The following is a 24,146-nucleotide window of genomic DNA, read 5'->3' on the forward strand; positions in this document are numbered from 1 at the left end:
TACTAGTTCATAGCATGACAACTTTCATGGATTAGTTCAGACCCCATTCTCCTCCCTGAAAGGGTATCACAGCATGAAGACAGTTTTCAATGCACTAAACTTTAATAGCTGAGTGGGGGAGCCAAAGCTTGCCTTTGGTCTCTATAGAAACAGTATAGCCAAAATTTGAGGCAAAATTAAGGTTTTTGGTCTTAGGTGCCATATCTCCCTTCCGACGTTTCTTTTCACAAACAGACTTTGACCCTCATCAAATGTACACTTTTTTGGGGGGCAGCTACTGTAAAAGAGAAGAGGCAAAACCTACTTCATTATTTCTGCCTCTGAACTCCACAGAGGCGGCCGTCAATGACATACCAGCAAGCCAGATGTGTAGCAGCTGGTGTCAGAGGCAGGTGAAAGCAGCCTTGGAGGAAAGACTTTTCTTGGCGACATTGTGATGCTGTGATGGGTGGCGGTCTTGACAGACAGCCCTAGCTGCTTATCTGTGAGTGACCACTGCACTGTGCCCACAGCAGCACTCAGGCCCCGGAAGCCCCCTCCCGTCCCTCCCACCCCCCTGCCTTCCTCAGTTAGCTGGGCCTTGGAGAATTTCCCACAGAGGCTACCACAGCATTCCCTGACTAGTTCCTGATACCCACCCCTGCATCTGAACTGAACACACTGCTGGAGGAAAGAGGTGCTTCAATAGCTGGTGTGGGGGTGGAGGGAAAGGCAGTAGAAGACAGACTCCTTGAAAAAAACTATTTATTTATTTATTTTACATCCCGACTGCATTTCCCCTCTCTCCTCTCCTCTCATACCCTCCCCCTACTTCCCCTTCCCCTCCCCCCCCACTCAATTCACTCCTTCATGGGTTTCTGTGCAGAAAGGGGCAGGCCTCCCATGGGTATCAACAAAAGCATGGCATATCAAGTTGCAGTAAGACTAAACTCCTCCCCTTGCATTAAGGCTGGGCAAGGCAATCTAGTATGAGGAGTAGGTTCCCAAGAGCCAGCCAAAGCACTAGGGACAGCCCCTGCTCCCATTGTCAGGAGTCCCCAAGCAGACTAAGTTATACAAATGTCACACATTTGTAGAGGGCCTAGGTCGGCTTCATGCAGACTCCCTGGTTGTTGGTTCAGACTCTGTGAGTTCCTATGAGCCAGGTTAGTTATTTTTGTGGGTTTTCTTGTGTCTTTGACCCCTCTAGTTCCTACAATTCTCTCTTCAGCAGGATTTCTCAAGTTCAGCCTAATGCTATAGATCTCTGTACCTTTTCTTCACCAATTACTAGATAGAAGATCTCTGATGACAATTAGAGTAATCACCAATCAGATCCCAGGAGAAAGTCAGTTCAGGCTACATATCCTCGATTGTTAGGAGTCATAACTGGGTCATCCCTGGGAGTTTCCCATGTATCAAGTTTCTACCTGATCTCCAAATCCTCACCATATCAAGACAACTTTTTCAGTATTCTCTCCCTCTAACCACTCCCAACCTGAGCACTCAAGTTCCTATCCCAACTCTCCTCTAGTCCCCCCAGGAGAACTCTTCTATTTCCCCTTCTTAGGGAGACCCACGCATCCCCCTTAAGCCCTTCTTGTTATCTCTCCCCTCTACCGCTTCCCACACAGTTTACCCAGGACATCTCATTAATTTGCCTTCCCAAAGTGACCCATGTGTCCCTCTTAGGGTCCTCCTTCTTACCTAGTCTCTCTGGGTGTATGGATTGTAGCTTATGTATCCTTTGTTTTACATCTAATATGATATATGAGTGAGTACAAACCCTGTTTGTCTTTCTGAGTTACCTCATTCGGGATTTTTTTTTCCTAGTTCCATCCATTTGCCTGAAAATTTCATGATGTCACTGTTTTTAACAGTTAAGTAAATTGTGTAAATGTACCACATTTCCTTACCCATACTTCAGTTAAATAACATCCAGGTTGTTTCTGTTTCTGGCTATTACGAATAAAGTTGCTATGAGCATAGTTGAACAAGTATCGTTGTGGTAAGATTGAGCATCCTTTGGGTATATGCCCCAAAGTGATATAGCGGAGTATTGTTATAGATTGATTCCCAGTTTTCGGAGAAACTGCCACACTGACTTCAAAAGTGGCTGTACAATTTTGCACTCCTGCCACCAATGAAGGGGTGTTCCGCTTGCTCCACGTCCTCTCCAGCATATGCTGTCACTTGTGTTGTTGATCTTACCTGTTCTGACAGGTGTAAGATGGAATCTCAGCAGGGATACAAGGAACATATCTAAACATAATAAAGGCAATATACAGAAAGCCAACAGCAAACATCAAAATAAATGGAGAGAAACTTCCAGCGATTCCACTGAAATCAGGAACAAGACAAGGTTGTCCACTCTCTCCATACCTATTCAATATAGTTTTTGAGGTCCTAGCTAGAGCAATAAGAAACCAAAGGGAGATCAAGGGGATACAAATTGGAAAAGAAGAAGTCACTCTCACTGTTCGTTGATGATATGATAGTTTACATAAGTGATCCCCAAAATTCTACCAAGGAACTTCTATAACTCATAAACACTTTCAGCAGTGTATCAGGATACAAGATTAACTCAAAAAAAAATCAGTAGCCCTCCTGTACACAGATGACAAAAGGGATGGGGAAGAAATCAGAGAAACAACACCCTTCATAATAGCCACAAATAGCATAAAATATTTCAGAGTAATCTAACTAAACAAGTGGAAGACTTGTATGACAATAACTTTAAATCTTTGAAGAAAGAAATTGAAGAAGACACCAGAAAGTGGAAAGATCTCTCATGCTCTTGGGTAGGGAGAATTAACATAGTAAAAATGGCAATTTTACCAAAAGCAATCTACAGATTCAACACAATGCCCATTAAAATCCAGCAAAATTCTTCAAAGACCTTGAAAGAAGCAAAAAAAAAAAAAACCCTCAGGCTAGCCAAAACAATCCTGTTCAATAAAAGAACTTCTGGAGGCATCACAATCCCTGACTTCAAACTCTACTACAGAGCTACGGTACTGAAAACAGCCTGGTATTGGCATAAGAACAGACAGGAGGACCAATGGAACCAAGTAGAAGACCCAGATATCAATCTACACATCTTCAATCACCTGATCTTTGCCACAGAAGCAAAAAATATCAAATGGAAAAAAGAAAGTATATTTAACAAATGTTGCTGGCATAACTGGATATCAACATGTAGAAGAATAAAAATAGACTCATATCTATCACCATGCACAAAAGTCAAATCCAAATGGATCAAAGACCTCAACATAAAGCCAACCACACTGAACCTTATAGAAGAGAAAGAGGGAAATACACTTAAACACATTGGCACTGGAGGCCACTTCCTAATTATAACCCCAGCAGCACAGACACTGAGAGAAACAATTGATAAATGGGACCTCCTGAAACTAAAATCTTCTGTAAAACAAAGGACATAGTCAACAAGACAAAACAGACGCCTACAGAATGGGAAAAGATCTTCACTAACCCCACATCAGACAGAGGTCTGATCTCCAAAATATACAAAGGTCTCAAGAAATTGGTCACCAAAAGAACACATAATCCAATAAAAAAATGGAGTACGAACCTAAACAGAGAACTTTCAACAGAGGAATCTAAAATGGCTGAAAACCACTTAAGGAAATATTCAACATCCTCAGTCATCAGAGAAATGCAAATCAAAACAATTCTGAGATTCCATCTTATACCTGTAAGAATGGCCAAGATCAAAAACACTGATGACAAAATATGCTGGAGAGGTTGTGGAGAAAAGGGAACACTTCTGCATTGCTGGTGGGACCGCAAGCTGGTAAAACCCCTTTGGATGTCAGTGTGGCAATTTTTCAGAAAATTAGGAAACAACCTTCCTCAAGACCCAGTAACACCACTTTAGGGTATACATCCAAAGGATGCTCAATCATACCACAAGGACACATGCTCAACTGTGTTCATAGCAGCTTTGTTTGTCATAGCCAGAACCTGGAAACAACATAAATGCCCTTCGACTGAAGAATGGATAAAGAAAATGTGGTACATTTACACAATGGAGTACTACACAGCAGAAAAAAAATAATGACATCTTGAATTTTGCAGGAAAGTGGATGTAGCGAGAAAACATTATTTTGAGTGAGGTAACTCAGACACAGAAAGACAATTATCACATGTACTCAGTCATAGGTGGTTTTTAAACATAAAGCAAAGAAAACCAGCTTGCAAACCACAATGCCAGATAATTTAGACAACCATGAGGACACTAAGAGAGACTTACATGGGAAGTAGATAGTAGAAAAAGACAAGAGCTCCTGAGTAAATTGGGAGCATGGGGACCTTGGGGCAGGGTTGAAGGGGGGAGGGGAGAGGCAGGGAGGGGAGCAGAGAAAAATGTAGAGCTCAATAAAAAAAACAATATTAAGCAAGGAAAAAAAGATGGAATCTCAAGGTTGTTTTGACTTGTATTTCCCTCATGGCCAAGGATGTTAAACTTTTAAAAAGTGTTTTTCAGGCATTTGAGATTCCTCTTTTGGGAATTCTTTGTTTAGAGTTGTACCCCATTTTTAATTTGATTATTTGGTTTCTTGATGTCTAGTTTCTTGAGTTCTTTATATATTTTGAGGCAAGCAGATTATAATAGGGACTTCTTATGAATCCTGAGGTCATGCATTTAATTAATTTTTTGGTTTACCACTCAACTTCTAGAGATGTTTCCTAAGGCATCAGGTAAAGATGTGCATAATGTAAATCACAAAGATTTCATTATTATACATATTAATAAAGGAGAAGATTAATCTGAATAAGGATATTGAGTGCATTGAGCTATTCATCTAATGGACTATGAAGTAGCTATAGAAATTACTTTTGAGAACAATATTAACATAAAAACACACCAAGAAAATATTGAGTTAAAAAATAACAAGTCTAAAATCATCATGAATGGTGAAGGTCAAAGTTATCTGTATTCATACTGTATTCACAGCTACTCAAACTAAACAAAACCAAAGAGAGTTGAAAGCAAAAAAAAAAAAAACAAATCCACTGCAAGACGAGAAATAAACACCTCTTAAGTTTGGTACACATACTTCCAGGCTTATTGGTTTTGCATATACAAAAAATAATCAGTAAGTTGAACACAAGTCACAAAACAGCACCCTAACCACCTTCCCAATTGTCTCCCATCATTTCTGTGGATAAGGCACAAGATAGATTTAAGTGGCTATTTAGAATTCTTTTCCTTTTCAGTAAGCAAGGCTTTCAAGCTAAAGTTCATGGTAGCATCTGCTAGAGGTGAAGGACCTCCAACCAGTAAACAAGCCATGTTTTTTGCCTCTTTTTCACATTTAGACCTCCAATCCTTTTCATATATCTCTAAATATAGTTTGCGACCCTATGTCCAGCTGCAGCAATAATGGAGGATGCCCAGTTAAACTGAAATCTGAGATAAACAATGAATCCTTTCAGCATAAAACACACCCGGCATGCAACATTATGCTAAATGTAAATGCAGTAAGAGGTATTCACTGGTAATTTTCCTTTTCAATTTAACTGACCCTCCTGCATTTTGATTTGTTGTATGGGTACGTCCTAGTTGAGAAATACAGAGGGAGCAGGGAAAGAGGGGAGGGTTGACCGTGGAGTTCTTTCTGGATTGATCCTGCTGTAATTTGGCTTTTCACAATCCAGGTCAAGCAGATGTTCAAAGATATCGCTTTCATAGATGCTTTTGTGATTTCCTCTGAAACCCCCACATTACAGAAGACCCCTAACCTGAAGGCCCCTCTTGCATGTGCAGTTCTTGTCTGATCCTTGGGGTTTACTGCACACTGCTCACTCTCCCAGCTTTTGAAGCACTGGGAAGCTTTTTACATTTACCAGCTGAGAGTCACACGCTGTCTCACAATGTCTGCCCAGCCCCGGTGGATAAACATCAAGGTTTCTTAAGTGCCCCTTGAAATTCCTCTCTCCCACTTCGATGTAGAAGAAACCTCTCATGCCCACTCCCAAACATCATAGGCATCTTCAAAGAAATCTTTCTTATATATTTTTTTCTTCTTGTGTTCAAGAACCAGACCCATTTTAACCCTTGATGTAAGTGAAGAATGTAAGAGTATGGGATTCTGGTTTTGGTTCTCTACCACACAAGGAGCCGCTCTCACTTGATTATCTCAGATTCTAGTCTACCTTGATGGCTCCACAAAAGGTTTAATATAAGTCTTGCTGCTCTAACACTTGCTGTGCCTCCTCCAGTCAGTTCTAGCACATGTTCAGTTGCACACCTTCTTGATCATCCGGATACTTTGTCCTTCTCATCAATACTTGTAGTTCTCACAATAAACACTACTTGGAAAATCTAGTGGAGTCCCTGGGCCAATGAGGCAATAGCACCATCCGGGAGCTGGTTAGAAATGTACCTTCCTGGTACATCTTCCTCTGCGCTGAGTTGTAGTCTTTGAGCTGGGGGCAACCACTCTGCTTCAGCAGACCCACCAGGGGTATAACCAACTTTCTTTTGGACCATCAACCAGCTCCCAAATCTAGCTCTTACACCTTAAATTGACCTGTTTCTCCTCGTGTATATTTTGTCTCGGTACTTTTTACCTTTTTCCTTTTCTGTATGTCCTACTCCATGTCTGTCGTTCTGGCAGCTGGACCTGAGCATATCCTCCTCTTCCTCTCTCATTCTCTCCCTCCTTTGAGCCTATATTTCTCCTCCTACTTATTCTTTCAGCCCGCCAGTCCTTCTTATTCCACCTCTGCCTCACTATTGGCTACTTAGTTTGCTATCAAGTCAATAAGGCACTTTAGGCAGGTAAGGTAAAACACATACAACACATCTTTATATACTTAAGCAAATGTAACATATTTTTGTCTAGTTAAAGTAATATTATGCAACATAAACAAATGTAACACATCTTTACATAGTTAAAGTAATATTCCACAACACAGGGGCTTCTGATGGATGTTCAAACTTGAGACTCTAGGAATGTTCTATCTTTTTTCTTTGCAGAGTTACATCATTCTGTTCATACCCTGCTGTCCAGTCAGAAAATGAACTCACTCCCAAGTTTACAAAAAAAATGGCAAGTTTCAGATGGAAATACCTTAGCCTTCTTGCTCCCAAGTCAACAGACATCCCTGTAGCTCTGCTCTAGTCTTTTCTATAGACTAGAAAAGATACCCCTTCTCACACAGAGCCTCGACACCCAAGCTCTGGGTCAGCCTCTCTACCTGGCTGGGAATGTGATTGTATACTTTTCTCAGTAGAATGCACAATCTCCATAGGGTTTCAGTGATGTGGGAGTCCCCTCTGTATGCTGTGATTACCATTAATGAATAAAAAAACTGCTTTGGACCTATAGCAGAGCAGGACTTAGCCAGTAAGGAAAAATTAAGCTGAATTCTGGGAGAAGGGAGGGGGAGTCAGAGAGAAGCCATGTAGCCCCACGGGACACAGATGCTGGAATTTTATCTGGTAGGCCACAGCCTCGTGGTGATACACGTTACTAGTAATGGGTTAAATTAAGATATAAGAGTTAGCCAATAAGAACCTAGAACTAATGGGACAAGCAGTGACTTTAAATAATATTGTTTCTGTGTGGTTATTTTGGGTCTGAGCTGCTGGGCAGCTGGAACGAACAAGCAGCCTCCTCCAACATTTCAGGACTCTATGCCCAAAATATATCACATTTCATTATTCAGGCTTGATCTGGTTTCCAGTTCACCATCAAAGTTCTTGAAGAAGCCTTAAAACTATTACTTCAATTTCTTTATCTTCATTGATGTTACACTCTGAGCTTTCTCCTCCCAAAAATATTAAGATGATCTTCACATCACTAAGAACGAGTGGACACTTTATGGTTCTTATCTCACTTCATGTTTAGCCTAATGTCTAACAGAATTCTCTCCAATGGGGAAAATGTTTTGTAGTTTTGCTATCCAATATGACAGCAGACAGCAATGTGGCTATTGATAATTAAATGTAGCTAGTGTGATAGAATACTGAATTTCTAATTTGGTTGAATTTAGATTGAAATGGTCACATATGGCTCATGGCTATCATATTGGTCAAAGCCATTCTAGACTTTGGGCCACATCTTTTTCCTTGAAACATTTTACTTATGTTGGATCTCATGCTGAACCCCCTGAGGAATCCACTGAACCTCCTTCATTGGCTGCCGTTTTGCTACTGGATAGTTTAAGGTTCTGCTGCAGGCCATCCCCCATCATTGTGTTTTATACTCCAGGCTTCACCAAGCATCTGCAGAGAGATCAATTAGAAATTTGTACACTCTGAGAATATTTGTGCACGTTCCTTAAATTGCCTTTGTATTAATTAAACATATTAACAAGGAGAAGTGATATTTTTCTTGTAAAGACATAGTTAAAGTTAGTTTTTCCAATGCTACCTTTCTAAAAAATAATTTGGAAAACCATATCAATTTTTATTCCTAGAAAACAGCCTACCTAACTGCACATGAGCAATTCTGAACAGACCCAGAGCTTTGTTTGCTCATACTTATCTTGATACTTGACAGGCCAAACAAATAAGCACAGGCCACCTGGGCAGGTGTCCTAGATAGCCCTCCATAAGTTGTTCCCCATTTTATGAAAATATGTCCTTGAATATTTTTGGGGGTTTCACACAAGAATATACAATGTATGTTGAGGGCTAGCATGATGGATTGGCAGGAAAAGGGGCTTGCCACACAGCAGCCATGTAATGGCAGAGAAAAGAAGTCTATAACATTGTCCTCTAACTTCCATATCCATCTCATAGCACATGCACGTGTGTGTACACATGCACACAAACTATGCACACACATCACAACCAATAAATTTTACAATAATATAAACTGATCGTAGTCCTCTAATGCTCCTTTGCCCTCTGCGTTGTCTCTCATCCCTCTTCCTTTAGGCGCTATGACCATTTCACTTCCATTTTCATATCACGCATGCATATATGACCCTACATATTTAGATAATATCTGGAATCCACTAATAAAGAAAACATGCAACATTTGCCTTTCTAATCTTGACTTAATTTATTAAGGACAATTACCTCCAGTTGTATCCTGTTTTCCTCAAAGACATGATTTTGTTCTTCTTTATGGTTGAAGAGAACTCTATTGTGTATACGTACCAAATTTTCTTCATTCTTATATCAATGGAGGAGTAGTCAAAGGGTGGTTCTATACCTTGGTCACTCTGAATGGTGCTGCAATAAACACTGATGCACAAGCATTTCTGTGATAACTTGCACTAACCTACATCTGTAGACTCTTCCTCCATATTTTAGCTGATGATTTCTCCTTCCTTCCTGAAACAAGCATTTTTGCTTCCTAAGCAAGACTTTTCATTCCTGAAAAAAATTAAACATAAAGTGAGTACTCGCCCTTCATAAAGACTCATTCATGTTTTACACCACATATAACATACCAAGCTCCCACCCATCTCTCTTTGTCTCTCTCTCTCTCTCTCTCTCTCTCTCTCTCTCTCTCTCTCTCTCTACACACACACATAAGCAAATGCATGCATACTGTTACTGTAGTATTGTTTTGACTTAAGTCATAGGAATTAAGTTGCAGATATCTTGAATGTCTTTCTCTGTTTTTTTTTTTAAATGCAAACCTCTTCAGAACAGAGAAGAAAAATAATCTTGTGAAATGAAAGGGCATGAGACATACAATAGTATTTACTATACAATCTACATTCAAATTTTAACAATGATATCATTTATAGTTACTTTCCTTCAGTCTGAGATCATATAGTATTTAGTTCTTTTGCCTGTTCCAGGACAACTGCTTTCGGCCATCTTGTTTCTGCTATCCTACCTGTCCTCTATTTTCTCCTTTTTTTTAAATTTTTTTTAAAACAATCTTTTCTCATTTACATATCAATCCCAGTTCCTTCTCCCACCCCTCCACCTGCTCCCCCCCCACCTTCTACTCACCCACCCCCATCCACTACTCAGAGAGGGTAAGGAGTCCCATAGGGAGTCAACAACGTCTGGCACATCACTTTGAGGCAGGACCAAGGCCCTCCCCATTATATCTAGGCTGAACAAGGTATCCCTCAGAAGAGAATGGGTTCCAAAAAGTCAGTTCAAGCACTAGGAATAAATTCTGGTTTCACTTCCAGTGATCCCACAGACTGCCCAAGCCTCACAACTGTCCCCCACATTCAGAGGGCCTCGTTTGGGCCTATGCAGGTTCCCCACTGTCAGTCCAGGGTCAGTGAACTCCCACTAGCTCAGGTCAGTTGTTTCTGTGGCTGGCCTTTATTTTCAAGAATGAGAAGACCACCTTTCCCAGACTCACTTGTTGGAGACAATCCAGCCTGGTATGACAACTTCAAGAACAAGTCTATACATTCTTAAGGGTCACCTTTCAGCAGAAATCTGTAATATTCCTCTTGGTAGAAAGGACAGAACTGAGTTGGGTGGCCATGGTAGTGCATGCCTTTAATCCTAGCACTCAGGAGACAGAGGCAGGCAGATCTCTATGAGTTCTAGGCCAGTCTGGTCTTCAAAGACAACCAGGACCATTACACAGAGAAGCCCTGTATCAAAAAACCAAAACAAAACAGAAGAAGAAAAGCTAAAAAAAAAGGACAGAGCTGGTGACAGATTTGCTCAAAAGAAGCTGGTGCTTGGGCCAGTGGGATGGCTCAGTGTGTAAAAGTGCTACACAAACCCAAAGACCATAGGGCAATTCCTGGACTTGAGGATCTGAAGCGACAACTGACTCCCAAAGTTGTCCTTTGGTTTCTAAGTGCATGCCACAGAACATGTTTCTTTCCCTCCAACAAAGATGATGATGATGATGATTCTTTTGATGATGATGATTTTTAATTAAAAAAAAAAAGAGAACCAGTGCCCATAGTGACTGTGAAGTCTGCCCACAGTATCTACGAATAGCAAAAGTCAATTCTTAAACTGGGTCTTAAATGGGCTGTACCACTTTGTCTACCCTAAATTGCAAATTGATAGCACCATTCGGCAGTAATAAGCAGAATTCTTCCTCCAGATTGTGTAGGTGGCTGGAAAATGATCATCTGCTGCTGAAAGTCTTTGGAAAGCCGTTATTGTGGAGGGGGTGATGACCATTATTCTGGGCTTCATGCATGAGACTCTAACGTCTCAATAGCCACCAAAGGAAAAACCTTTAAAAAACTTTATGGACTTGGAGGGATACATACTTTTTTTTTTTAAAAAAAAATATGTGTGGAAGAGGTCACAGAATTCTGGTTTCTATGTTTTGTTTCTTACACAGGGTCTTTCTATGTAGCCCTATCTGCTCTGGAACTCACAGTGTATAAACCAGGCTTGACTTGAGCTCATAGAGCGCCATCTGCCTTAAGCTCCCCATTGCTGGTTTTAAGGTGTACACCACAACATCTAGCTAGGAGGGATACTTTTTAGGCCATCCCTGGCATATCATCTGTAATACTGAACAGTAGGTGCTATTGGTAATGGAAGATTGTTCTCAACTTCACCAAAAATAATTACATTTACAATCAGACATTTCCAGTCTCAAATATTGAACATTTCTTTAGAGGTGTTTTTTACTTAACCCCAAATAGAATTCTTGTGTCCCACACTGCACTGCACAAATCTTATTCCATCTCCAGTCTTCCCCATCTCACAAGACAGAATTCTCATCTATCCACTAAAGTCTAACCACCAGGAGAACTGATTCTTCTACTTCAGAGCTCCAAGTACAGGTAATGGTAATTAGCATCAAATTCCCACCTTTAGTTGAAAAGAAACTTAGTCATAACATTTCACACCACTCTGGAAATATTGGAGAGTGTGATTTCTGAGTCATGGGGGAATTTCCTGTTTAGTTTCTTGATAAACTGTCAGACCAGTTCCTACATCAGCTAAACTATTTTACATTCCCTTCAATAATGTACCAGAGCTTTCGTGTCTCCATGTCCTTTCTAACACCATTGTCTCCTTGTGGACAATCCAAAAGTGTATAAATAGAGTGCCATTGTGGTTTTGATTTACATTTCTTTGATGAGAAGTGGCTGGGAATTTTTTCATGTGTTTACTGTTTATTTGTACATATATCTTAAAAGAATTTTTACTCATGAAAAAGGGGTGCAAAGATAATATAGAGCGTTCCAGTAAACTCTCCAAGGTTCCATTGAAATGCCTTTCACTCTCCGTGGCACATTCATCCAAACAAGTGGGCTATCCCAAGTGGTATCAAACTTTTAGGTGAAAAATAGGGTTTTATTTGGGTTTAGATGGGGTTTGCCCCTGAAATCCTTTTTTTGCTCTCCCAAGATTCAGCACAAGCTCGTTGGCTGCACTTACCTGTCATGTCTCCTTATCTTCCCACAGCCCATGATAGTTTCTTTGATTTCATTACCTCAACAGTCTAGAAGACTATAGGTCACACATATGGGGGGCACCAATTTGAGTTCATCTGGAATTTTCTAATGATGATACTGATATTACAGAGGTTTTGAAGCCTACCACTGATACGAATGATTTTCTCATCTCATGTCAAGAAGTGCCTGTTATTCTGTGCCTAAACTGTAGTTTATTGCTCTTGATTACTTAGTGAATTTTCCAGTACGGAGTTCTACTTTCTTCACGTCCACAGCTATTCATTAGGCATAAATTACCAAGTTCAGTCTATACTCAAGGGGATTAGGATTAAATATATTTGGAGAACGGAGAAATTTTATATATTATTTGAAATTGTCCTCTCTCTTTTTAAACAATTTTACTTATTTATGATGCATGGAGGTGTGCATATATGTGTAGAGGTATGCAGGTCACAGGGCAACTTTTGTGAGTCAATTGTCTTCTTCATCACATGTGTCCCAAGAATCAAACTCCCACTGACCCATCTCACTGGCCGGAGGATGTTAAATATCTTTTTTGAGATTATAATATAATTACGTTTCTCCATTTCCTCTTCCTTCCTCAAAACCCTCCTTTTTTACCTCTCCTTCTCTTCTTCAATTTCATGTAGTCTTTTTTCCCACCAATTGTTATTCTCTCAAGAAAATGTGTCATGTCTACACTATTCGTTCATGTAATAATTTCCATCAGCGGACTCATGGGTAGCATCATTTGTTTTGCTGAGCAACATGTTCTAACTTTGGCCACAGGAAACACTTTTAGGCTGACTTCTCTTGTTCCATATTTCTCCCTTGCTTCCCATCTCTCTGTTCTTATTTTTAGCTCTTTGTAGCACTATTTGATGCCCCAGTTCCTTCTTATATTTTCCTACCTTAGCTCGACCACTGGCCATTTTTCCAAGGGATCCTTTTACTGGAGAACACTACTTAGAAAAGAAAATTTAGACACCATGGATGCTAATGGTTCTTGGACTTTCAACTTCTAAGCTGTCTCAGTGGTTAAAATAAGGGTGCATTTGTGTGTACAGCAAAGTAAATATAATACATATCTATATGTCTGTATTTGTCCTTCTGTATAAATGTATGCACACACATAAATATGAGATTGTAATGCTTGTATCTCCAATAAAGCACGGAGAAATTTATTGTAGCATGTCTTCTCTGTTTATCTATAACTTCCTCTGATAGTGAGAAACATGATTTTATTTATATTTACATTTTTATATACATCACATATTTAATCTCTAAATATATGTAATGTCATTTCAGAATTGTTAGTATGAGTCTCAATGAGAAACAAATCTCATCAGTAAAAACAATGTTTATGTGCAGTCTGGTGGATTTAGCTTTTCAATACTCAAGAACACACTGTTTTCTGATAGATGTCAGCTCCTTTTTCCCCCTATCCTTTGAGATTATTTCACATGCTTGTCATTACAAATATGTTTTTTGTACCACTGTTTGTGAAGTCTACATTCTGGGGTCCTCTGATGATGTAATAGGAGCAGCAGATGTAATAGAAGCAGCAGCGGGCTACATCTGTTGTGAGGAGTGGCAGGCTGCATCCCGCCACCCGGCTAGCTTTACCTGGAATAATTACATAGAAACTGTATTCTTTTTAACACTGCCTGGCCCATTAGTTCCAGCCTCTTATTGGTTAGCTCTTACATATATATCTAACCCATTTCTAATAATCTGTGTAGCCCACGAGGTGGCTTAGCAGGGAAGATCTTAACCTGCATCTGTCTGGAATGGGAGAACCATGGCGACTCCTGACTCAACTTCTTTCTCCCAGCATTCTGTTCTGTTTACTCCACCCACCTAAGGGTTGGCCTATCAAATGGGCCTAGGCAGTTTCTTTATTAATTAACCAATGAAACAACAGATAGAAAGATGACCCTCCTCCATCACTCTGACATTTAAGAAAATTTTAAAAGAATTAATTTCTTGAGCAATTTTAAGTTCACAGCAAAATGAACAGACCATATAGTCTTTCTCCTGTGTGCCTGCCTGCTATATGATCTGTCCCCTCTAGTTCTTCATATTGCCACTAGTGTGCTAGACTCACTGCAACTGATGCGTTTACCCCAACACAGGATTTCTTATTATTTGTACTGGAATTTATTTTTTATGTTTTTTTGTTTTGTTTTGTTTTTTGAGACAGGGTTTCTCCAGCTTTGGTGCCTGTCCTGAAACTAGCTCTTTTAGACCAGGCTGGCCTCAAACTTACAGAGATCTACCTGCCTCTGCCTACTGAGTTCTGGGATTAAAGGCATGCACCACCACCGCCCGGCTCTAGAATTTAATTTTGCCTTTGTAAACTGCATGGTTTGAAGAAATGTGTAGCATATCCACCACTGTCATAAAACAGTAGTTTCAGTCCTAAAACCTTCTATTTTCTACTTATCTATTCTCTGTACTTCAGCATTAGATAACTACTGATCCTTTTATCATTTCTACAGTTTCTACTTTTCTGTAGATTATGTTCTCAAAATTTCATAGAAAGCAGTCCTGTCATATTGATCTACTTTGTTTAGTTTTATAAAAGCCTACCTCAGAAAGAAAGGAATGGAAAGGAAAGGAAAGGAAAGGAAAAGAGAGGAAAGGAAAGGAAAGGATAGGAAAGGGAAGGGAAGGGAAGGGAAGGGAAGGGAAGGAAACAAAAGGAAAGGAAAGGAAAGGAAAGGAAAGGAAAGGAAAGGAAAGGAAATAGGGCACATGACATTGATAGGAAAATGAATGAAACTGCAAACCATTATGTAAACCAAATAAGCCAGACTCAGAAAGACAAATGCTACATGTTTTTCTCATATGTAGAAGCTAGATTTATTTAAAAGAGAGAGAAACAGTGTGTGTGTGTGTGTGTGTGTGTGTGTGTGTGTGTGTACATTATAAAACTAGAATGTGGATTAGGATAAAGGAGGAATAAATCTCAAGGGAGCGGGGACTTCTTTTTCCTTTGAGAAATTGTGCTTTTCCTTTTAAAACCTTATTAGATGATGCTCATCTTGTTTCCAAAGGTGAATAGTCTATAGTCAGTTGATCATAGGTTAATCACATCTACCAAAAAATCTTCACTGAGCCAGCCGATAATGGTACAATTATGTAATTGCATACTATAGTCAAATCAAGTTGCCATATAATTTATTTTTGTCAGTCATCTTAAAAATAGCTTTTAGCCAGTTTGCTTGTTACTTTGCTTGAAACATCACCTGTATCTCAGGCTGGCCTTGAATACACTGTGAAACCACAGATGACCTCGGCAATCTATTCTATCTCTGCCTCCCAAGAGTTAGGATTACACACCACAGTTGGTTTCTGGAGTACTAGAGATCATTCACTGAGATTTATGCATGCTGGATATCACTCTACCAACTAAGCTACATTTCCTGAAGATACTCTGTAAGAGTAGATCTCTCGTAGAATACATTAGGTAAATAACCGTAGTATGATGTAGTCACATTGTGGCATACTCTAGCAGCAATAAAAACTGACTTCAGTTCTCACAAATCTCATAGGTGATTACCATACAAAAATCCCCATATGAATAATTCTTAGTGACTGATGCCACAAGACAATACTTACTTATGCAACATCTGCATTTATGTAAAAAGCAGACAACAGTTCCCCCCAGAAGGGCATTGGTTGGAAGGAGGCAGGAGGATAGAGATTCTGCTACTGGACGTGCATTCTGCTATGGTCTCCATATTTGTAACCATCACTGTTATGCATGGGTACGACACAGCAATAAAAAGTTCAGAAATTTTGGAGGCTGAGGTTTACTGGAATTCAAGACTAGCCTGGGCTTCATAGTAAAAGCTTGTCTCAAAGAAAACGAAGTCCCTTGAGAGCCGGAAGACCTGGATTCGTATCTTAGCATCGTTTTACTTATGTGATGCCAACAAAAGCACCTCATCCTCTCCAGTGCTAGCTTTCCAGTCTCTAAAATCACAGGTTTTACAAAAGCCCTGGATTGACCCCTAGCACTTCAGAAACCAATTGGGGAGCACACCAGTAATCCCAGCACTTGGTAGAGTGGGGAGGAATAGATGGTCAAGGTCATTCTCAGTTACACAGTGAATTCAAGGACAGCTTGAAATACACGTGAAACTGTCTCAAGCAAACAAGCAAGCAACATTCTTCTCAAGGGTGTTCTGAGGATTGATTATATGTGTGAGGGAAAGAGATGTTAATTCATAAAAGCATATAATATAGGTATATTATATCTATATATATATGAGAAAAATAGGGGAGACAGGAGTTCGCACATATATATCACCTCTTCCCCCATTCTTTTCTTTGAGGTTATCTCACATGTTTCCCTCTACTGAAGCATAACACCAGGTATAAAGGTATAAAAACATTACATTCTAGCCCATAAAGGTATCTTTTATGATTTGAGGTGTAAGTCTTATAAAAAGTCAGGCATACAGTGAGAGTGGTGTGGGGCCTTGACAGAATGCAGCAATAACAAAAGATTTTTTCTTTCTTTCTTGAGTGTCTTGGCCCACGGACAAAGACAACACCCAGAAAATAACATGACACGTGATTACAGTCTCTTGGGGGTATAATTAATAAAAAAGAATACAAATTAAATGCAAGTGGCTGCGACAAAAGTGTAATTTGATACAGGCCATTCTCTAGCCGCTAGTGTGCTGGAGTGTGCTTGTCTGTCTCTTAGCCAGATGTTGCTGCTGCTGCTGCTCCCCCTTCTCCCCCTTTACTTCCCTCCTCTGCCTGCCTTTTTCCCATTTCTTTTTGAGCCAGGGTCTCAGGGTAGCCCAGCTGTTTTGTCGCTCACCAGGGAGCCAAGGCTGGCCCTGAAATCACGGCAGTTTCCCCGCTTCACTTATGAAAGTACTGACGTTTAGTCAGATGTTTTCCACCCTATACGCAGACCTATCATAAAGTTTACTGTCTTAATCAAGCATGGTAAAAATTAATGACAATAAGTAATAATATATCAGAACAATGATAATAACATATTGTGGTAAAGCTGCTAGCATGTAGTCCTTTCCAAAGCCTCCTTTCCAGCTCCCCTAATTATGTGAGACACTTAGCATTCTTGCAGTGAATTCCTTTTCATATTAGGCAAAACTGGTTGTTGCCACTTGTAACCAAAGACAGCTAGAGGTTGTAATAGATACTCTCCAAAATCATATGGAGTTGTAAACAAAGGGGAAAAAACAGGTAAATGAGAAAAACCTAAAGATCGGCGAGTTTATTGAAAATAGTCAAAAATTGTACACATTAAAATATTGGGAACTATGGGGGCTGGGGAGATGGTTCAGTGGGAAAAGGGTTTATTGTGCAAGCGTGAGAACCTGAGTTCAGATGCAGAGCAGCCAACTAAAAGGCCAGATGCAGCAGCACAGCTATAATTCCAGAGCTGGGGAAGTAGAGTCAGGAGAGGATCTTGGACTTACTGGCCCAGCAGTCTAGCCGAATTGGTAAGCTCCGGGTTTCCTGAGAGATTGGTTTCAAAGAAAAGGGTAGAGAGTGATAGAGGAGGCTATGCTTATAACAATTGCCTGCCTCCACATGCAAATGTTACCCCCCCACACACACACATACAGAGAGAGAGAGAGAGAGAGAGAGAGAGAGAGAGAGAGAACAAAAATATTGGCAAATAAACTAAGATATCTTTCGTTTTCAGATATGAATCTACTAGATTCTCCAAAAGGCAACTTATTAGTCCCAGGACAATTCTAGAGTGTGTTCTTCCAAACACATACAAATTCAAAACATCTTCTTATGCTTTTTTCATCTTTCTTTTTCTAGGCTTAAAATGTCCAAAAATCCCGGGTATCACTGGAAGAGGCAACATCTGATTTTTCTCGTATTCTTGCAAAGAACAAGCACCAATGAAACACCATCCACATCTCTAAGGACCAGAAGCATTTGGCTCAGTCAAAACTCTTTCCATAGAAAGGGGTTCTTCAAGTCTAAGCTCATTTCCCAGGTGTTCCAAGATATACACCTGAAATGAAGCTGAAGATCACAAAAGGAAACAGCTAATACTGGGGACCATAAATAGAGCACAATTACTAATTATACTGGCTACTAGTTGAGTAACTATTGAGTGCAGAACACATTCTTGTATTTGTTGTTGTTGTTTGTTTGTGAGACAAGGTCTCAGCATGTAGCCCAGACTGGCCTTTTGATGCTTTTGTATCAGCCTCCAGGGTATCAGGATCCCAGGTGTGTGCCAACAAGTATGGCTACACCTTAAAAAAAAACTCTTCTGACAGCATTCTAAAATAGAATTTTGTTTGAAGTGAAATCTGTAGTGTGGCTTCCAGAAAAACTTCCCTCATTCCTTACAGAGAGACATATAAGAATCACCTGAGGGTTCCAATAGCAGAAAAATGAATAAAGAAAGTATGCTGTACAGATGCAATGTAATATATTCAGAGAGGGAGGGAGAGAGAGAGAGAGAGAGAGAGAGAGAGAGAGAGAATGCAACTCTGTCATTTGCAACAAAATGAAATGGAACTAGAAGCCATCATGTTACATAAAATAAGCCAGGCATGAAAAGACAAATAGAGCAGGCTCTCGGTTTTATATAAAAGCTGTGTAAAATCAGAAAATGCAATGGTGATTCCTGTTAGGAATGAGAGTAGGAAAGGCTGTCGATGGAGGCTTGGTAGGGAATACCCCAAACACGTTTCAATATAAAGAATACTTAGGTGACTATAGCTCATATTAACTTACTAGATAACTTAGGAAGAGAGAAGTTTTAGTTTCCAAATACAAGGATATTATAAGCATGTGAAGAGGTGGAAATATGAATTAACCTGATTTGATCATTTTACACTGTATACCTGCATCAAACTATCACAGCATATCCCATAATATGTATACGTCCTCTGCGTCAATTACAATGATGGTTTTCAGTGCTCATGATCCAACACAGAGTTTTATGCAGCGCTAGGCCACTGAGATATATCTCTAGACCCCCCCCCAAAGAAGTAAAAATGGGTCTGAAATGGGCTCAGCTGATAAAGGTACTTCTGCCAAACCTGTGGACCTGATTTAAATTCCCAAGACACACCTGGTGAACAAAGGGAACCAACTTCCCCAAATTGTCCTCTGACACCCACTGGTGTGCTGTGTGTCTCTCTTCCTCCATCATAAAATAAATAAAACATATTTTAAAAATTGATATCAATATTTAATTTTTATTTAAAAGTATAGCAATAAAATAAAAGCACAATCTTTCCTATCTGTTTTTGATGTCACATTTGGTGTTTTGCAATCATCTTTCTAGTAAACTCAGGAAAACCCAGCGCCAAGGATAGAAGACTAGACACGAAAAGATTCAGAGGTTTCCATGCAACCAGTATAATGCCAAAGCAATTGAATTAAACCTTGGCCCTAACTCTGGTGTTCTTGTCGTTTAAGGTAATATAATTTCAGTGGAAACAGATAAGGATGAAACAAAAACAAAACAAAGAGAAAGATGTATGGGGGACAGTGAAATGGGAAAGAATACAAAAAAATTTGGAAGTTTGCATGGATCTAGCTGCTGAGAGAGTCTTTCAAGTGAGGAAGAACTTATGAGTGAATAAGGATAGTGATTTGTGTCCACGTCAACACAGAAACAAGACAGAAGGGGCAGGAAGAGCCCACTAGTGAATAAGGATAGTGATTTGTGTCCACGTCAACACAGAAACAAGACAGAAGGGGCAAGAAGAGCCCACTAATAAATAAGGATAGTGATTTGTGTCCACATCAACACAGAAACAAGACAGAAGGGGCAGGAAGAGCCCACTAGTGAATAAGGATAGTGATTTGTGTCCACATCAACACAGAAACAAGACAGAAGGGGCAGGAAGAGCCTACTGGTCCTCTCAGTTTGGAGAGGTATTCCCATCATACTAGCGGCTAAGAAATCTTTAAATATTGCTTAGAGCTGCTTACTTCATTCATTCCAAAGACAAGAGTTCAATTTTGTTTGATTGGTGACATGAGGGGCAGAATCCAGAGTCAATTTACAGGCAGCAGAAATCTTGCAACCAGGACAGTTGGTTATGGTGATGCTCGTCCAATGCTAGAACAGTGACTGGGTACCAAGGCTCCGGATTTATTAATGTCGCCAAATGAGTTTATATTAAGATTTTCCATTCTAACCCTTTGCTCTATTTAATTCTTGATACGACTGTCATTATTTTTTCTAACTTCATTAACTTATACTAGCTTGTCTTGTTATTAATATGGCTGCCAGAAATGTGTCTATTTTCCTAGTGAAAGAAACAACTTTTGTTTTTAAATCATAACCTTTGAATCATGAAATGTTTTCTTCTGTTATCACAACACATAAGACTTTTCATCTGTACTTACTCTGTATTTTTTTTTGGTTCTTATTCTAACTTCTTGGTCTTATTGTTCTCTTTTTTTTTTCTTTATTTAGAGGCAGGATACCACTATGCAGATCAAGCTGTCATCAAACTCTCTCATAGCCAAGCTGGGTTTGAACTCATAACCCTAATGTCTCAGCCTCCTGAGATTTGGGATTATAGGTACAAGTCACTAATTTCCCTAAACTGGATTCTCAGCTCATGAATCTTTTGATCATTTCCATTTTACTTAAACATTTATGGTTATAAATTTTTCTTCAAAGTATCATATTAACTACATCCATAACTTTTTGTATATTATTTCCATTGTGATTCATCTATTTTTTTTTACTTTATTCTTTAATGCTACCAGCATCATATCTAGTCATCATATCTAGTACTTTTCAAGAGAAATGAATCATATTGTCTCACCATATTCTCAATTCATACTTAAAGATACAGAGCTGTGAGTCAATCAACTTAATTACACACTTTTCTTACCTTAAAGATCTTGGGTTCTAATGACACTAGCTCATTAACATATTTTAAAGCTTTCAAGTAACAACACTATTATTACTGCCAACAAATTGATCACTCACTGAAGTTTAATGTTTATTTCTGGTTCTTTTGGTATCTTGGAAAATGTTCCTCTTTCAATGTATAAACAAGAATATATTTCAATGTCACACAGAATAATTCTTTCCCCTGTATGTTTATACTAAATAGGTAGAATTCCCTTCAATATGAATAGTCAAAATTGGCAGAATGAAATCTACATCTGTTAAGCCCCTCTTTTCTCTTTGTGAAAGAAGACTTTGAAAACATTTTAATCCAATGTGGCAGGATACAAGATCAACTCCAAAAAATCAGTGGCTTTCCTATACACTAAGGATAAGGAAACAGAGAGGGAAATTAGAGAAGCATCACCTGTCACGATAGCCACAAATAGCATAAAATATCTTGGGGTAACTCTGATCAAGGATGTGAAAGATCTATTGGACAAGAACTTTAAGTCTTTGAAGAAAGAAATTGAAGAGGACACCAGAAAATGGAAAGATCTTCCTTGCTCCTGGATTGGGAGGATCAACATAGTAAAAATGGCGATTCTACCAAAAGCAATCTATAGATTCAATGCAATCCCCATCAAAATCCCATCAAAATTCTTCACAGATCTGGAGAAGACAATAATCAACTTTATAAGGAAAAACAAAAAACCCAGGATAGCCAAAACAATCTTATACAACAAAGGAGCATCTGGAGGCATTACCATCCCTGACTTCAAACTCTATTACAGAGCTAAAGTATTGAAAACAGCTTGGTATTGGCATAAAAACAGAGAACTCGACCAATGGAATCGAATAGAAGAACCTGACATTAACCCACAAACCTATGAACACCTGATTTTCGATAAAGGAGCTAAAAGTATACAATGGAAAAAAGAGAGCATCTTCAACAAATTGTGCTGGCAAAACTGGATGTCAACCTGTAGAAGAATGAAAATAGATCCATATCTATCACCATGCACAAAACTCAAGTCCAAATGGATTAAAGACCTCAATATCAGTCCGAACATACTGAACCTGATAGAAGAGAAAGTGGGAAGTACTCTACAACACATGGGCACAGGAGACCACTTCTTACGTATAACCCCAGCAGCACAGACATTAAGGACCTCATTGAATAAATGGGACCTCCTGAGACTGAGAAGCTTCTGTAAAGCAAAGGACACTGTCGCTAAGACACAAAGGCAACCCACTAACTGGGAGAAGATCTTCACCAACCCCGCAACTGGCAGAGGTCTGATCTCAAAAATATATAAAGATCTCAAGAAACTAGACCGTAAAAGGCTAACCAACCCAATTATAAAATGGGGCATTGAACTGAACAGAGAATTCTCAACAGAAGAACTTCAAATGGCCAAAAGACACTTAAGGTCATGCTCAGCTTCCTTAGCGATCAGGGAAATGCAAATCAAGACAACTTTAAGATACCATCTTACACCTGTCAGAATGGCTAAAATAAAAAACACCAATGATAGCCTTTGTTGGAGAGGTTGTGGAGAAAGGGGTACACTCATCCATTGCTGGTGGGAATGCAAATTTGTGCAACCACTTTGGAAAGCAGTATGGCGGTTTCTCCGGAAATTCGGGATCAACTTACACCTGGACCCAGCAATACCACTCTTGGGAATATACGCAAGAGAGGCCTTATCATACAACAAAAATATGTGCTCTACGATGTTCATAGCAGCATTGTTTGTGATAGCCAGAACCTGGAAACAACCTAGATGCCCTTTAATCAAAGAATGGATGAAGAAAGTATGGAATATATACATATTAGAGTACTACTCAGCAATAAAAAACAAGGACTTCTTGAATTTTGCATGCAAATGGATGGAAATAGAAAACACTATCCTGAGTGAGGTAAGCCAGACCCAAAAAGAGGAACATGGGATGTACTCACTCATATTTGGTTTCTAGCCATAAACCAAAGACATTGAGCCTATAATTAGTGATCCTAGAGAAGCTAAATAAGGAGAACCCAAAGAAAAACATATAGGCATCCTCCTGAATATTAACCTTCAGCAAGCGATGAAAGGAGACAGAGACAGAGACCCACATTGGAGCACAGGACTGAAATCTCAAGGTCCAAATCAGGAGCAGAAGGAGAGAGAGCACAAGCAAGGAACTCAGGACCGCGAGGGGTGCACCCACACACTGAGACAATGGGGATGTTCTTTTGGGAACTCACCAAGACCAGCTGGCCTGGGTCTGGAAAAGCCTGGGATAAAACCGGACTCTCTGAACATAGTGGACAATGAGGACTACTGAGAACTCAAGAACAATGGCAATGGGTTTCTGATCCTACTGCACGCACTGGCTTTGTGGGAGCCTGGGCAGTTTGGTTGCTCAACTTACTAGACCTGGATGGAGGTGGGGGTTCCTTGGACTTCCCACAGGACAGGAACCCTGATTGCTTTTCGGGCTGGGGGGGGGGACCTAATGAGGGGAGGGGGAGTGAAATGGGAGGCGGTGGTGGGGAAGAGACAGAAATCTTTAATAAATAAATAAATTAAAAAAATAAAATTAAATTTAAAAAAAGAAAACATTTTAATCCTTATCAGTTCCCCAAACTAGTAATTATTAACATTTTGTTAATTCAAAGGGATCACTGACTACATATGCATTACTATTTCACCTTCTCAGAAGAAGGAAAACATCCTGGCAATTAAACCATGACAATACCAGCATGTATGTCATATCCCAATTTTAGAAATGTTACAAAGATCTTAAAGTGCATTCATAATCAATTGAATAGACTATTATTTGATGTGGGAAGTCCTTCTCTATATGTGTTGCTCTTATTGGCTAATAAACAAACTGTTTTCAGCCAATGGCTTAACAGAATATAGCCAGGCTGAAAGAGATCTATAGAGAGAGAGATTATGCA

Source organism: Microtus oregoni, unplaced genomic scaffold, assembly GCF_018167655.1.
Source record: "Microtus oregoni isolate MIOR12 unplaced genomic scaffold, Mior012 000052F_ref0000163, whole genome shotgun sequence".
NCBI classification, from domain to species: domain Eukaryota; kingdom Metazoa; phylum Chordata; class Mammalia; order Rodentia; family Cricetidae; genus Microtus; species Microtus oregoni.